Genomic DNA, 17044 nt, shown 5'->3' with positions numbered 1-17044 from the left:
CTCCTCCTAGGCACATCATGGTTTATTAATCACCTTCACAACTTTCTGTAGGTCAAGGCCCCTTGTCTATTCCCTGACCTTACAATAGTTACAGTAATTGTAGCCTCTTGGCTTCTGCCAATTAAGAACTACCTTGAGCATCTATTATTTGGAGGTCACCATCATCCCATGAATGTTAATGACAGCATCTAACTGATTTCCTCTTCTACTATCTTTCCTGGATTATAGAGGTGATCCAACAAAGAACTTCTTAATGATGGTACCCCTGTCCCCACACATTCCTGAAAGACTTGGTGAATGATGGCTTTGGTGAACCTCCTTATGAATCATAATTCTCTGGTGGGCCTTTTGCCCTTTCATAATATACTATTCCAGTATGCACACTTCTCTCAGAGTCCTCAATTCTTTCTCAATCATCTACTAGGGTAACTCAGACATTTCTACTTCGCTTAAAGTTAACCATCACTTTATTTCCAGCTTATAAGAACCACTCCAGCAACAACTTCGCTCCATTTAATAGTGTCCTTGGTAGAGTATTAAATCCCATGTCCCAGTAAAATTCCCTGCCTCCTCAAGTACAAGAATTCTTGCTTATTCAATCTTACATCCTGGCACTCTTGATTAAGCAAATTTAAAACCCAATCCCAGGAGGACTCTCCTGGCTCCTGCCAGTAAATACCAACTAATTCTTGCAATTGCTTATTTTGGATGTCTCTATCCTCCCTTATCATACTCAGCACATCCCCACCTGGATTATGTTGGGATTTAATATGTTATCAGCTTGGTGGCTAGGAGAGGAGCCAGAAAGATGCTTCATGAGAGAGAGGCTCCTAAAGCCTATTCAAGCACAGTGAAGTGCTAGCTCTAATGGAGAAAGTATAGGCCACCTTTCTGCTAGCCCAGAGGGTCTGAACAGGTCAGAAGTCTCCATCTAGTTATCCCTGACTTTATGTTAGCATCTCAGTTTTCTCTACCATGCCCTGACCTTTGTATAACAAACTCACCTTGATTGAGCATTAAAATATCTCAACAATCTTCAGACTTATGCTTGACTGTTTTTCCTTTACCTGTAAGCAATAAGGATCACCATCTCAGACACCCTGTAGCTCTAATACTTAGCCATTAACTGCTTGCTAATAGCCCTTAATTTCTCAATTTTTTTTTCATGGATATCAGTAAATTATAGCAGAACCCAGTCAACTCCACTGTCTTATAGGCAACCCTGTCCCTGCCAAGTTTTCAAATGGCTGCATCACTTCACCTGCCAAGGTACTCTCCTCCATTGGGGCTGATTTCTTTATTTTCTTTTATGTTTTTTTCAAGTCACTATAGGAAATGCTGTTAGTAATGACAGTGTCACTTTGTGCCAGGGACTGTCCATGTCTTATTTATCAACCAGATGACATTCTCTTCATCTTTTGGGTAGCAGTGAGCCAGTCCCAAATCCATATCTTATTGCCTGCTTTCTCAGATCATTCTACTTCCAATACCAGTTCTATTTGTCGAGGTCTAACAAGAAGTAGACATTAAAATGGGCTTAATTAGGCCACAATTTTATTAGAAGAAATGCCTCCATGACAGAAAATGGAAGGTGTGCCGAGCCAGCTCAGCCAGGTTCAGTGAGCCTGAGAGGGGGCGGTGAAGGATTGAGAAAAGACAGACAAGAGAAGAAAGCTGGGTCTGGGTGGGACGCTGTCCTCTCTGATGGAGAGCTAGTGACAGCGCCACAGACTGCAAGCCGAGTCTTTATTTTATAGCCAGTTTTCACGAGGCAAAGTAAGTGTGTGGTTACAACTTTCTCATGAGTTTCAAATCTACTCAATTACATTCACCTGGTCAAGCTTTGTTTACTTGCTGTACCTCCCGCAGCCTATATCACTCAGCCATGTGGGACCACAGGTTCGAATTATAAGGTCAAGCTTACAAGTATAGCCTTTGGCTATAATTGTGCTGAGAGGGCTTTGGCCTCCAAGCTAGGACTTGCACGTGGCTTTGCCACGAGAGGACCGTGCCCTCTCATTAGTCCGAGGCTTAAACCTGTCCAAACGCTGTGGCTGCTCTCCACAGGGAGGCAGCTAAAGAAATCTGCAGGAGGTAAGTCTTACCCCTAGTAAAGAAAGGTCTGATGGAAGCATCCTATTGTTTCCTACCATCTTAGAGGATTTAGCAGAATCATCAGAGAATCTGGAGTGTATTTTAGAATCCCTGCATGCTCAGTCATTGGCTGGGAGCAGTCAAGGACGGGCTTAGTGAAAATGTGGTAGCGGGTTCAAAGTACAGCATGATGGCTTTGGCAATTAAGTTCCCTAGAGCTGGGGGTCTGTGAGGTGCATCCTCATGGCTGCCACATTAAGTTAATAAAATATAAAATGTTAGTTCAGGGGTTGGAAGAGTGGGTTACAAACTCAAATAATTATAGGGATGAGGCAGATAACAGAAATGAACAAAGTAGGCAGCCTGGCTACTGGAAAGAAAGACTGCTCAAACTTGAAGGTAACTTGGCCTCAGTGTTAGAAAACAGTAGGGTTTGGCGCTAACTGTGAGGGAATGATTGTTGGGTAGAAAAATTGGAGTCTAGCATATCCATATCTTCTGATTTATTTTTTTTGAGAATCCAGAAATGTAGATATTTATATGACATGAATTTTGCATACTGAAAAGTATTTTTAAAAACCTATTGAAGCCCAGCTGGTATTGCTCAGTGGTTGACCTATAAACCAGGAGATCACGGGTTCCATTCCAGGTCAGGGCAGATGCCTGGGTTGCAGGCTCAATCCCCAGTAGGGGCATGAAGGAGGCAGCCGATCAGTGATTCTCTCTCATCATTGTGATTATATATATATATATATCCCTCTCCCTTCCTCTATGAAATCAATAAAAATATATATTAAAAAATATATTGGATATATTCCTAAAAGTGGGATCATTGGGTCAAATGGCAGTTTCATTTTGAATATTTTAAGGAATCTCTATACTGTTTTCCGTAGTGGTTGCACCAGTCTGCATTCTCACCAGAACTTGTCGTTTGTTGATTTATTGATGGTAGCCATTCTTACAGGTGTGAGGTGATACCTCATTGTCATTTTAATTTGCATCTCTCTGAGAATTAGTGACTTTAAGAATTTTTTCATGTGTCTCAGCCTTTTGTATGTCCATTTTGAAGAAGTGTCTATTTAGGACCTTTGCCCATTTTTTAATTGGATTGTTTGTTCTCCTTTTGTTAAGTTTTATGAATTCCTTATATATTTTGGATATTAACCCCTTATCAGATGTGTCACTGGCAAATATGTTATCCCATACAGTGGCTCCCTTTTCATTTTGTTGATTTTTTTTGCTATGTAGAAGCTTTTTATTTTGATGTAGTCCCATTTGTTTATTTTCTCCTTAGTTTCTCTTGCCCTGGGAGAATCTTAAAGGAGTCTTTGTCCCAAAAATATATATGAAAATCTGTATTCTTTGCTGTTGGTATGAGGGAAATGTAGTTGGCCCAAGCATCATTAGGCTATTTTTTTATGCTCTCTGTTCCAGAGCCATGATTGTCTCAGCCACCAATAAGAGGATTTAGAGAGTAAATTTTCTCTACTGCACACCCCTGCATACCACACCATCCATCATTCCTCCCTTAGAATTAGTCCCATTAAAAAAATATGTGATTTCATTGTTCTACTTTTCTTTGTTTAAGTGTCCATTCAAGTAAAGAGCATTTAGAGAGATTAAAGACTGATCTTTGACATTATTTCCAACCTCTTGCAGCCCCAATTGTTTATTTCAATGCTAAAAGCAGTTTAAAATATGAAATAAAAATGTTATTATTGTAGCATTTGTAGATATGTATATATGAAAGAATCATTCATCCATTTCCCTATAAATGCCATGAAGTTTACATTTACTATAAGAATGTTATTAAGGAAGTCATTTAGTGTTAAAGATACTCTTTTTTGAGGTTCCTTGGGGTAAACTTTGCTCTGATCTCAGAAACAGAAGTAGTTAATGCTTTCCTTGGGAAACTAGTTGTTTTTATCTTAAGGCACTAAGAATGTAACCGAATAAATGCCATTCTTCTGGAAAGCTTGGAGCCAATCTGTGAACCTTCCAAAAAGGTTAATGGTATTTATTTTGTGTTAAGCTCATGCTGGCCCCATTTTATTTCCCCATCCTTCTTTTTTCTTTGCCTTGTTTTTCCTTTTCTTTTTAGAATTTAATCTGACCTTGATACATAACATATGTCTTTTATTGTATACCTCCTTAAAATTCCTTTTGGACCAAAGTCAAAAATATCAATAAATTACACATGAAGTCAACACTCCTCCAACTAACAAATTTCTAATTTGAATTCTTAAATACCGTGTATGGTTTCATGGGAGACTTTAGCCGGTCCAATTCAAAGACATATTACCAGACATGTGATTAATTTTAGACTTGTTTCCTAAGTATATGGTGACGTTTATTTAAAGTGCATTTCAGAACAAATGCGTGGAGTGAAATTAGGTTTTGTGTCTACCAGCAGAAAACGTGAAGTTTGTCTGCAGAGACTGACATTCTTCGATCTCTATTTCTCAGCAGAGTCAGGCTAGTCCTGTGAAATGTGACTTTGCTGAAGAATAATCTGACCTTCCAAACATAGACATTTCTAGAGAATAATTTGCTGCTCATCCATCCAGATATAGGAGTAAAGAGACGAACACCATGAGAAGACCTGAGTTTTATTAAACTTCTAAAGCTTAAACTCTTTTTTAGATTAATAACTTCTCCTAAGAAAACTCAAATATATACCTTAATTGATATTGTCTCTAATTTTTTTTACATGAATTATAATGATTGTTGATTCCTCCTATTTTTCTCTGCAAACTGTACATCATTTCATTGAAGGTTTATTCTTGTTATTTTATGTACTATAACTAAAAATATCATTTATGTAATCTACTTTTAGTGAAACTGCTAAATGGTTAAATTGTCATGGTGAAATTCACTTTTTCAAAATGGTGGATATCACATCTTCATTGCCTAGAACCTGCCAAGAGCTCCCCACTGAATTTAGAATTTAGAATGAATCTCAACTGTATTATGACTAGTAATCCTTCCCTAGTCTGATGTCTGACTAACTCTTCTGTCCTCACCACCTACCTCTCTCCCTTTCATTTTCAGGATCCAATAATATGGGTTATCTTTTTATTCTTCTAATAATATTGTTTCCCCTCTCAAGCATTTGCACTTACTTCTTCATTTTCTTAGAAATTTCTCCAGGAATCTTCAAATGTCTGGCTCTTTTATTTATTCAAATTTGGTTTAAGTTAACCTCTTAAGAGAGAGGCATTTTTGAACAATAGCCTATCTATAATAATAAAAGGGTAATATGCTAATTAGACCTGAAATCTTCTGGACATCCTTCCTGACAACCAAGAGTCTGGGTCCTGGGTGCCGGTGGACAGCCCAGAGGAGGGAAGCCCGGGTACTGGGTGCTGGAGGGAAGCCGGTGCTGGCAGCCAGGGGAAGGAAGGCCTACTCTTGCATGAATTTTCATGCATCGGGCCTCTAGTAATATCTATATTAGACTAGTTTCCTGTGTCCCCACCCAACACCCCCATCACATCATTCTTTTCTTTATTGTGTTAGGTTACACTAATTGGTTTGTTAACTTACTGGTTTTCTTATTGACTCTTGGTTGTCACTGGTTGATTGTAAACCCCTTGAGAAAGTAAGCCAGCTGGTCATCTTAATTGGTTTACCTCCTGTTTCTGTCACAGAACTTGGTACAGTAGGCTCTCAATCAACACTTTTGCTATTTTAATTAATAAAATAAAAACAATACCAGGTATTAGCAAACTATGCCAAGTGTTAACTTCAGCTGTGCTCTATCAAGCTGGTGAATAAACATTCTGAGATGTCTTCTCTCCAGCAGCTGGGTTGAGGACTGGGAATGCTGTTTCCTTCACTCAGTTATTATTTTTTTTGCTGAAAAAAATATGTACCTGTGAAATAGCTCAGTTAGTTTTGAAGGCCCAAATATATGGCTGTTAGACTATTCTGTAAGACTTACTTTTCAATTTGGCAAATTTCAATGGTTATACTTGAAAACACTGTGTACTTTCTACTTGAAGCTCATAATTGAAACTGTATTGCTTGTCTACATTATTTTAAAGTTAGTTTTAAAATCCTGAAACCTAGAGTTACACAATATGATTATATAAGTCAATAAATTATTAGAATGAAATGTCTTTCAAAATCCATATTATTCAGTCTTTATTCCTGTTTTACCACATATCTAATAAAACTAGTTAATGACTCAATCTCATATTTTATTCAAAGTACATGAGTGATAGTTATGAAAACTCATACAAAATAATTTAATTGTGTCCATGTCATGTCCCAAGCATTTTTCTAAGCACTTAATTTAATTCTGAAACAACCTTCTCTGGCAGTACTATTATTGGTTCTATTTTAAAAGTGAGGAGACTGAGGCAATGAGCTCAAACATCTTTAGTGTGGACCTAGACTGTGAATGCAGGTTATCTGATAAATGGCCTTTGTGGATTTCAGAAGGGAGAAGAAAGAACATTTTCTTCCCTCTCAGTGGGTAGATATCATTCTACTTGCCGTTAGGTAGGCTATGAAGTCTTTTGCTCTTGAGGTGACCCCTAGGATCTTCCTTCCCTTCTACCCAGAATTATTTTACCCATACTAGCTTTGGAGGTGCCATTCAATCCTTCTCTAAAACTTCTATTGTGTTTTTTTTTATTACAAAATATTTTATCACTCTAGACAATTTTGTAAAGAGTAAGACTGTGTTTATAAATGTAAAAAACCCTATAATTTTAAAACCATTAATAATTATTTATTTTCTTCCTCATGTCTTCCCTTTATATTTATACTTTGTGCTTACATATCCTTATGTGTTGTTTCAGGTCTTCTTAGAAGCAATTGCCAAGATAGGACTAAGCATGTAAGAGACTTATTCAGGGAAATGCCTGTGCTGGGTCAAAGGGGAGAGAGCTAAGGAGGGTCAGGAGAACCTTCAGATTATGATGCAGGTTTGATCCCAGTAAAGGTGAGAGGGAATGAAAAAGAAAGAGTTTCAAACTGTAGGGCAGTTCTCAAAGTTTCACTGTGGTGGCAGATTAGAGACATAGTCGCTGGGGCTATCTGTCAATTGTGCTCTGCATGGCTCATTATCAAAGGCATCAAGATCTACCCATTGTGCTGTACACATCTGTTTCTCCATGCACATTCCAGGAGCTCCTCGTGGTACATGTGGGTCTCTCAACCTGATGAGAAATAAAAGTTGGATGTTAGTAGCATGAACATCAGTCAGTAACCTTCCTGTTGATCTAGAGGCCACATCTGATCTTCTTCCTCCTCCACCATTCATTCTAAAACATCTCTTACCTTCAACTATCACCTTACCAAGTCATATTGGCTTACCTGTGTGACTCAAACCTGTATTTCTGAAGATTCTCAGCCCTTGGTAACTATACCTCCCTTAGGCCAGAGTTGCTGTATTTGTTTGTTCAGTGACATTGGGCCACAGATTACCAGAGGCACCAAGTGAATCACTGGGTTTCGTCTCCACTGTGTAAAAGCATCACTGCTTCCTTCTGATGATCTCAGTCAATTACCTCTGCCACAGTAGTGACACCTCTTTTTACCTACTGGGTCCTAAACACAATAAATCCAAAATTCCCTGGTAACCGGCATGTTGGTCAATGAGACCCTTGTGTCCACTGGCAAGAATATGGCCCCTTTGTGGACCAGAACATCCAGCACTGGAGATACCATTAGACAGGAAGACAAATTCTTCAATCTTTGAGAGTGACAGTGAGAGTGATGGTAGGTGGTCAGTTTGCATTCTGATCAGGGCACATGCCTATGTTGCAGGCTTGATGCACGATAGGGGTTGTGCAAGAGGCAGCCAATTGATGTATTGCTCTCACATCATGTTTCTATCTCTCCTTCTTCCTTCCTCTCTTTAAAAATCAATAAAAATAATTTTAAAATAAGAGTAATGGTAATAAAGGCTACTCAAAGGGTACATCTTTAATACTTTCAACAATAAAGATCAATTTAAAAAAAATAAAAGATGGGCTCAAAGGGTACATCTTTAATACTTTCAACAATAAAGATCAATTTAAAAAAATAAAAGATGGTTTACACAATGTTTTCACTCTTTGGAGCCTAGACCCATATAATCTTTCTATTGGGGAGACAGCATCATAATACAGTTCTCAGATTACATGCATTCAAAAAAATCATGAAGGATTTCACCCCACCTTCTCGGAATATTGCCTCCAAACTAGAACTTCAGCTGTTCTTTAACACGCTGTTCCATTGTTCTCTAGGCTGGCTATTTCTGAATGATACGTAAGACCAGCGAATCCCATAGTCATGGTTGCACTCCCATACCCACTTGCCCTAAAGTGTGTCTGCTGATTGGAAGCTGTGTTGTAGGGGTTCAATGCCTATAGAGCAGGCACTCTGTCAGCCTCAGGACAGTGGTGGTAACTGAGTCATGGGAGGCAGGAAAGGCAATCCCAGGCCCTGTGTAAGCATCTGTCTCTCTGAGGATGAACCACAGCCCATCTCAGCGTGGGAAGTCAAACATAGTTGATTTTCTAACTGATCAATTGGTCTTTGAGGAATATTACCACATTGGGGGGTGGGGGGGGAGAGTGTCTACTGTTAATGCCCTGAATTGTATCCAAAATGTATATGTTGAAGTCTTAACCCTCATTGTTACTGTATTTAGAAGCAAAGCCTTTCAGGAGGTTAATTAAGGCGAAACGAGGTAATTATGGTGAGGTCCTAATCCAATGGGACCAGTGTCTTTATAAACAGAGGAAGCAACATCAGATCTTTCTTCCTCTCCATGTGCAGAGAAAAAGGCCATGTGAGAACAAAGAGGGAAAGTGACATCTGAAGCCCAGGAGGGAGGCCTCACCAGAAACCACTTCTACCTGGCACCTTGATCTTGGACTTCCAGCCATAAGAACTGTAAGAAAATAAATTTCTGATGTTAAAGCCACCAATAGGTAGTATTGAGCTATGGAAGCCCAAGCAGACTAATACGGTTGCTGACAGGATGGAAATTCAGAGATGTAGCATCTTGGATGCAGGTGTCCAATACACTCTTCACAGAATATCTGAGAGAGGAAACGTTTTCAAGGCTTCCACACTTTTATTTTATTATTCATTAGGCAGGAGACTGTTGTAGAATTGGAATTGTTTTAAATGAAGTAACTATAAAATTATAATATTAAACATTCCCCCCCTCAATTCTTCTTAAGCACCTGGATATTTAAGTTAATAGTGCTAAGGGAGATATGATTAATACAATATTTCAGCCATTGGAGCTTCTAGTAAGCAGTGGAAAACTCAATTGATATGATATTTCTGCAAGAAGGTATCTTTTGCCTTCAGTCCCAAAAGGCATTTTGTTGAGCTTGCCAAAGCTGGAAAGTAGAATTGTTTTGAATATCTTTTTATGGTTCATTTACCAAACATTTAGTATGAATAAAAGTGAATCTGAAATCTTTTTAACATCTTAAAAATAAATACATTAAAAATTTTTCTACTTATTTAGAGTTGATGTCCCTGAACCAGTAGATACAATCCTAAATAATTCTGCAAATTTTATTTTGCATTTACTCTAGTAGGTGGTGGGGACAAAAGAATGAAAAAGACAGGTATTAGTTACACTCTTAAAGAGATTACATATTAATGGCTTCCTTGTCAGAGTTTCACTTAAGGTGTCAAGGTAAGATATTCGTTACATCTTTTGAGGCAGCTTTTGAAGCCTGTGTATCTATTTAACTCCATTATCATCTGCACAGTTAAGAAAGTCAAGAAGAATAGCATAATGAGAGGAAACACTAACCAGGATATCTGTCACTTTGTTCAGTTGATACACATAGTGAATATAAATCTTGCTAATAGACTAAGCAAGAATGAGCATTGTCATAATGTGTGTAGCTAGTTGAAAGTACAACATAAAAACAAAGAAAGGAAGCCTAATTCATGCAACAAATCCAATTTAACCTGAATTCATGACCTACAGAAATGGAACCTGGGCAAATTTTCTAATTGTTAGTCTCTTAAGTTATATGTTCTAGAGCATTTCTATAATGTGTTTTAATGTGGGAAGATATTTACAAAAATGATTCCCAGTGATGAAATTCTTTTGTTTATCATTTACCAAAGTACTTCAATGTTTTAACTTACCATTATTATTTTTGTATTTACTGAAATCCTTTTGTTGAAAGCCGCTGGCAGTGTGTGTGTGTGTGTGTGTGTGTGTGTGTGTGTGTGTGTGTGTGTGTATGCGTGCATGCATTGTTGAATAAAACCCATATACTTTTCCCTATATCATCTGGTTCTTTGTTCTACATTATACTTTTTCTAGGGTTTCTGGTAAACTGCTATTCTGTATTAAGTTGCTAAGTCTCATGAGGAAATGTCTTTTCTTTTCCAAAATAGATTTAATATAGTCATACAAAGGTTTATTCCCAAGACCTTTAGCAATATCCAATAAATATGTCTGAGAAAGAACATGCATTATTTTTCATATCATCAAACTCAAGGACAATATCACTGGGGCAACTTTACAGTGCTCTATAAAATTAAATGCGTATAATTCTTTCACTGCAGTTACCTAGGAACACATTGTATTTTACGATGCTTTCCACAGCAAATTTGTAGATGTTGAGCTGAGCCAGTAGAAGATTTTCTTTATGAATACAGTGTAAACTACTTTTAAAAACATACCGAGATGTGTTAGTATATTTGCTTCTGAGTTCAATAGAAAAAAATATACCTCCTAATTAGTCATATTTGCTAAAATACTAAAAATTGCCTCATCTTATCTCACATGATTTGGTTGCTAGATTACATAATTAATAATGTGTAACCTATGGAGATGTGAGTACTCCCTTAGTAATATGACAAGACAATTCAGTTTATTATTTCTACTTATAATTTATTTTCAATTGTGAATGTGATTCTAGTGGCAAAAGGTTTATGAATAAAAAATAATCATTACTATATTATTTTGCTTTTGGGTGAGGAAATATTTGGGTCTGAAAAGAGTAAACGAAAATAAATATTTTGTGTTAGGGAGTGCATGACTAGAGTAAGCTATGCTATTCAAAGGTGCATTGTTTTTGTCTTTTTGAATACAAAAATCCTATTCTTTCTTACTTATTGATTTTTTTTTGCCATGGGTTTAATCATATTATTTTATTATTAGCCCCTAAACTCTACAATTGGTTTATATTTTGTATAAAGTACCCTATTAACTAGTACCGAGATTGCTGGTTTAAAAAGTAGTCTGTATGTGACATTAACATCATTAGAGAATTGTTTTGTTATATAATTAGGGTTCTTATTTAACTGTATAATTAGAGATCTGGTTGGTTTTATTTCATTTGGTCAAGCAGTGATCCACATCTCAAAGATGCAGGAAGCATAAAGCATTCCTATGGCAAACATAATACTGCCTGACTTTTATGTTTAAGATGATATGTGACAAGTAATATTTGTTTTATATAAATTCTAAAATGACAGTTCAACAAATTCAACAGATAAAATAACTCCAAGCACCGAACTCATTTATCTTATATCAATAAACCAGATATCTTCTGGCTAGAGTCTCCTGCTCCTTTGAAATCATTTAATAGGCTCAAACAAACTTCCAAGCATGATCTTCAGAAACCTACACCCTGTCTCTGACATTGTGGGAACCGTCTGGAGCTTCTGAGATTTTGAATCCTCTTCTGTTGGGCTAATGCTTTTGCACATGCTGTTGTACTCCATACAGCATGTTTCAGGGAAAATATCCTACAAAAAATCATTTGTAACTGAGCTTCCTCCATCAAATGCTGGTGGGGAAGCATATTATTCTGGGGCGCTGGAGTTGGGAGAGGGGAGGCTGTACATTGAAGAAACAGAAATAAGTAGAAAGTAGATACTTTCTACTAGATACTTCCTATAGGTATGTCTGCCGTACACCATCACTCTGGTTCTTCTGACTCTCTTGTTATTCTTTCTTTGTCTTCAAATACTTCTATCCTCAGAGCAAGACTAATTTCTTTCTTTATCTTTTACAGAAAAGTTTAGTCACAATTCATTTTATTTATTTTTCTGATAATAAGGTCCATAGAACTAAACCTGTATAGAAAGTAGCTTAGCAGGATGATTACCCAACAACATTTCTTTTACGTTTTTATTTTTGCCTTGTTCCACCTGACTTTTGTAAATGAGATGTTATGTGAATGCAGCAGAAATGGCTCACTTGTTGATAGCTGAGGGCTTGACATTCCCTAGTTAGGCGTGTAGTGGGTGTCTTGAGGTCCATGGTCAACTTAACTCCTCACAGAGTGATGGCTTCTTCAGCTACCAAGTTCCCCCCGTGGAGCTATCTCTATAAAAGCAAAGCAGTATTTTTATAGGAAAATAATTGACAGGCCTCTTCCTCCGGCTGCATGACTTTATATGGAAAATGAGTCTTCTCTTTCTGTTTAAGAAGTGACAAGTATACCCCTGGCCTTTTTAATATTAGCAAAAACCTACAGTTATTAAGTAATTTATTGCTGGATTTTTAGTGTTGTGCCCTCATAATAAAATTATGTTAATTACATAATGTGTTTTAAATTAGAATGTATGTTTTCAAGTCAGGTAATACCTTCTTGTCTTGGATTTTTCCAGAAATAATATCTGTAATATGCCCTATTTCCAGAGAAGAGTCATTGATCTAGAACATCTAAATGGTTGACTGTTTAGAAGTACAAAGAAACCAAAAATATTTAGAAAAATTTCATGCTTTTGCAGGCTAACAGGGCCAATGCAGAACTAAAGAATTTTTATTTAAAATTAACCCAATTTGGTTTAGATTTTGCTTTCTTTTTCGCAGTTAATGTATCCACTTTCTCTGAATACACATGCACATTTATAAAAAAGAATATTGAAAATATTTATTTTAAAAATAATATGAACTGACTATACATAAATATTAGAGAAAATAGAGGCCCAGTGCATGAAATTTGTGCAACGGGGGGAGCGGGCCTAAGCTGCAGTCTGGCCTCCCTCTGTGGGAGGTGACCGGCCGATCAGGGGAAGGCACCACCACCACCACCCCCTCACTGCTGCTGCCTCTGGCCTCCCTCTGCAGGAGGCGACCCTGTGATCAGGGGAAGGCGACACCCCCATCACGCCTCTTCTGCTGCCACTGCCGGCCACGAGGCTGCCTGAGCCTCAGCCATCACAGCCACTGTGGCTTGCCTGAGCCTCGCCTGGCCCTCATTGCCTGACCCTCGGGCCCTCGAAGCGGCAGCAGCCATCGGTGGCCTGCCAGAGCCCCGGGCCAGCCCTGGGCAAGCAGCGGCGGCCCAGTGGCCATCGGTGGCTTGCTGGAGCCCCGGGCTGGCCCTGGGCAAGAGGCAGTGGCCATCAGTGGCTTGCTGGATCACCAGGCTGGCCCTGGGAAAGCAGCAGTGGCCATCGGCGGCTTGCTGGATCCCCGAGCTGGCCCTGGGCAAGAGGCAGTGGCCATCGGGAGTACTCACAGCTGCCACCACCATGTGGGGAGTACAGGCCACCCTCCACTGGGCCCCGCCTTCCCCACCCCATCCCCGCTGCCGCTTGCCCAGGGCTGGCCCGGGGCAAGCGGCAGTGGCCATTGGTGGCTTGCTGGAGCCCCAGGTCGGCCCTGGGCAAGGGGCAGCTGCCATCACTTCCCCAACGCTGCAAGTCCCTGCCCATCCGCTGTGCACACAGCCTGCTGATGGGTAACCACCCCCTCACTGCTGCTGCCTCTGGCCTCCCTCTGGGAGGCGACCCTGTGATCAGGGGAAGGCAACACCCCCATCACGCCTCTTCTGCTGCCACTGCCGGCCACGAAGCTGTCTGAGCCTCAGCCATTGCAGCCACTGTGGCTTGCCTGAGCCTCTCCTGGCCCTCATTGCCTGAGCCTCGGGCCCTTGAAGTGGCAGCAGCCAGCCCTGAGCAAGCAGCAGTGGCCATCGGCAGCTTGCTGGAGCCCCGGGCTGGCCCTGGGAAAGCGGCAGTGGTCATTGGTGGCTTGCTGGATCCCCGGGCTGGCCCTGGGCAAGAGGCAGTGGCCATCGGGAGCACTCACAGCTGCCGCCACCATGTGGGGAGTACAGGCCACCCTCCACTGGGCCCCACCTTCCCCACCCCGTCCCCACTGCCGTTTGCCCAGGGCTGGCCCGGGGCAAGCGGCAGCGGCCATTGGCGGCTTGCTGGAGCCCCAGGTCGGCCCTGGGCAAGGGGCAGCCACCATCACTTCCCCAACGCTGCAAGTCTCCGCCCATCCACTGCGCACACAGCCTGCTGATCAGTTGTTACTGTGACGGTGTCCCAACCAATTTGCATATTACCCTATTATTAGATAGATATTATCATAGACTTTATATGCTCATGTCTTTATATTTAAGAATTGTTTTACACTGTTACTTAGCAACAGTCTGGTCATTTAATTCAAAAGCAATATCTAAATGAAAAAGTCTTTTTTGAGAAACTAATAAAATAATTTGTATTTTTATGGATAGAAAAAATGCAGAGAAGGTTATGCATAAAGCGACCATAGTATTAAGTGCTGAAAAGTAACTTTTTGACTAAATTATTTGTCACAATTTTTACTTTAGTCTGTTTATATATTATACACTGATAACAATAAAAGTAATTGTTCTTCACTCTGTTCAGTTGCTAGTTAAAGTGACATCCAATTTACATTCAAAATGTTAAGTGTATATGGAAAGCCTAATCTTTCAAGAAAAATCTGGAAGAAATGTGCTCCTCTGCTTTCTGTTTTTGTGTTGCTTAAAGAAGAGATTAAGTAGGGACTTATTATTTAAAACACATAAACATGTATTGTACTCATAGCACTTATGCATCTATTGAAAGATGCATTTAGAGACTTATTACATTCTGCCTGGTATTAGAGTTTTGTACATATTTTATATTCCATGTTAGTCTCTGTGCTTAAAATCAAAATCCTTATACATCTGTGAGTTTCTATTATCTAGTAGTATATTGTACATAACTAGCACTCCATAAATATGTGTCAAGTTGAATATTTAATAATAATAACAACAATGACATTTTTGAACAGTTACTTATGTGTCGTGTACTATACCAAGTACTTTACTTTGATTGTGGGGAAAAAAATTGTTCTTTTTCTGTTTATATCAAGGACAGAGAAGAAAAGTTTAAATTTATAGCAATTGTAAGGGTTGGGAAACACTGAAATAGATGACAAAGAATTTGCACTCTTTCATATTGTGTTAAATAGGTAAATTTAAATGCTCATATTTTTAATTATCGATAGGTTTAACAATTGTTACTGACAAACTTAGACCTCAAGACACACCAGGAATAATTGGTTCTATCTTAATGTAGTGGAGATCTGTTGATCTAGGCCAGTAATGGCAAACCTATGACACGTGTGTCAGAGGTGACACATGAACTCATTTTTTTGGTTGATTTTTCTTTGTTAAATGGCATTTAAATATATAAAATAAATATCAAAAATATAAATCTTTGTTTTACTATGGTTGCAAATATCAAAAAATTTCTATATGTGACACGGCACCAGAGTTAAGTTAGGGTTTTTCAAAATGCTGACACGCCGAGCTCAAAAGGTTCGCCATCACTGATCTAGGCTGTGCATCATCTATTGTCTCTCATGGTAGCAACATCCTGCTTTTCCTTGGGGAATCTTCTCTCCTCCATTTGCAGTTCACGTGGTTGCAGTGAGACTACCCCATTTGCCAACCCCAGGAGTGGGGATATAAACCAGGCCTAGTCTGTGACAGTCATCTTCCCTTTGGCTATTCATTTGGGAATCAATTCAGCAATGAATCTGTGACCCAAAGAAAGGAAACAATTGATGGCACTGTTTTGTTGCAACTGGGGAAAGAAGTGGGCTGTTTTCACTGGGATTGCTGAGCTGGCTGAATTTAAGTCTAGAGCTACTTGTAGTCACTCTTTCTTTACCAGTGTCCCTTTGAGACTGAAACTAATGAAGAAAACACAGTGCCAAAGCAAACATCACAGAATAATTGTTCCCGACAATATCCAGCAATGGATGCCAAAATCACTGGGTGAAAGTTTGAGGAGAAACAGGGTATTAGTATAGTCTCAGAGTGTCTCCCCCTAGTTATCAATACAAAGGGAGAAATATTAACTTTACAATAAAGAGACCTGGGGAAGAAATCTTAAGAAAGTGAACAAGGTTAACATCACCAGAAATAAGATACATTGGCATTGTGTTCTCTCGATATTATGCACTTAGAGAGAAAAAAAAATCATTACTTCTGTGGTATTCTTGCCAAAAGTACATAACCTAAATCTAATTAGCATACAAGAAGAAAAAACATCAACTTAAATTGAGACACATCTACAAAATTAGTGACCAATACTCATCAAAAGTATCAAGATAGTGAAAGACAAGGAAAGACAGTGAAATTATTACAGATGGGAAGAGACTGAAGAGACAGAACAACTAAATGCAATGTAGATATCTGGATTGTATCTTGGAAAAGAAAAAAAAAAGACCTTGGGTGGTGAAATTCAAATGAGAACTGTAGTTTAATTAATAATATGGTAACTGTTAATTTTCTGATTTTGAAAATTAGAGTTCGGCTATCAAAATTTTTAACATTAGGAGAAACTGAGTAAGAATATATGTAAATTTTTTGTAATGTCCTCCTAAAATTTAGTAAGTCTAAAACTATTTCAAAACTAAAAGTAAATAAAAAAGAAAGAAAGAAATTGAGTCAAGAGATTAATAACAACGGATCCCTGGCAACTTTATAAACTCTATCCGGCTATATTCAAACCCAGGACAAACACTAGGCTTTTGAAGTATGTGAGTCAAAAAGTTATTTAATCATTTAAGTTGGGTTTTTCTCACTTCCAAGCAAAAAGATATGGCAAATATATATTTCTTTTCTTTGCCAGTTAGTTTACTCTGCCTAGTCTAGAAAATGCCTCATGACTAATGCAGTGTTACACATAAGGAAATCTTTCAGATAAC

At 38.7% G+C, this 17044-nt stretch overlaps 1 long non-coding RNA gene across 1 annotated transcript; it reads right to left on the bottom strand.

Annotated features, from left to right (window-relative positions):
- Positions 1 to 1687: 1687 nt before the first annotated feature.
- LOC106724397 lies at positions 1688 to 8157 on the bottom strand. The gene is made up of 3 exons (XR_001360177.1): positions 8147 to 8157; positions 5641 to 5647; positions 1688 to 1794 (listed from the first exon to the last, which is right to left on the bottom strand). It is a non-coding gene; the product is annotated as an uncharacterized LOC106724397 (long non-coding RNA).
- Between the last annotated feature and the right edge of the window lie 8887 nt (positions 8158 to 17044).

The sequence above is a fragment of the Myotis brandtii genome, unplaced genomic scaffold, assembly GCF_000412655.1.
Source record: "Myotis brandtii unplaced genomic scaffold, ASM41265v1 scaffold82, whole genome shotgun sequence".
In the NCBI taxonomy this organism is placed as follows: domain Eukaryota; kingdom Metazoa; phylum Chordata; class Mammalia; order Chiroptera; family Vespertilionidae; genus Myotis; species Myotis brandtii.
The sequence above is the reverse complement of the archived record's forward strand: the minus strand, read 5'-3'. Positions and strand labels throughout refer to the sequence as shown.